The sequence below is a fragment of the Penaeus monodon genome, chromosome 31 (assembly GCF_015228065.2).
Source record: "Penaeus monodon isolate SGIC_2016 chromosome 31, NSTDA_Pmon_1, whole genome shotgun sequence".
NCBI classification, from domain to species: Eukaryota; Metazoa; Arthropoda; class Malacostraca; order Decapoda; family Penaeidae; genus Penaeus; species Penaeus monodon.
Window position 1 is genome coordinate 10107079 of NC_051416.1, and position 598 is coordinate 10107676.

The 598-nt window shown below is 34.4% G+C and overlaps 1 protein-coding gene across 1 annotated transcript in view; it reads right to left on the reverse strand.

Annotated features, from left to right (window-relative positions):
* Nucleotides 1-598, reverse strand: part of LOC119592885 (paired box protein Pax-6-like) — a gene marked incomplete in the record, with an annotated part of 116857 nt that overhangs the window by 53205 nt on the left and 63054 nt on the right.

The following is a 598-nucleotide window of genomic DNA, read 5'->3' on the forward strand; positions in this document are numbered from 1 at the left end:
ACGCATGTGTATGGAATAACTGGGAAAATTGTTTACCTTAGGATCATCATTCTAACAAGATTCTCAAACGTATTCGATTTCATGCTGGAATGTCTTCGAAGCAAATCTCTCGTATCTCTTTATCTCCACAACTTGGGCGTCTACATATCAAGATTAGAATAAATAATTTCACTTTATTCATGATAACAGTATTAAACATCATCAAAATAATCATCACTGACAAAAAATATACTAACAGAACACGAAAACCTCATCCTACCCACTTCAAAATAAAAATTCCACCAACAACGGATATTTTGATATGCCTTAAATCATCAACTAATCCTTTTATCGATGCTCTAATCATCCTAATCTTTACAAAGAACCCTCTACAAATCCTTAGCATTCTCCTTTTCTTATCTAATCTGACCATATCCCTCCTAATCCCATGTAATGATCTGGTCTGCACCCTTCGACACTATAGATTAATGTTATTGCTCTATGGGGAAAAGAAGGCCCGGTTTCTCTTCGTAATGAGAACGGTGTGTTATCATTAATAATTTGACGTGTTGGTAAAATTCTGGTCTTCGATTTTGTGAATGTTTTTATACGAGGTTTT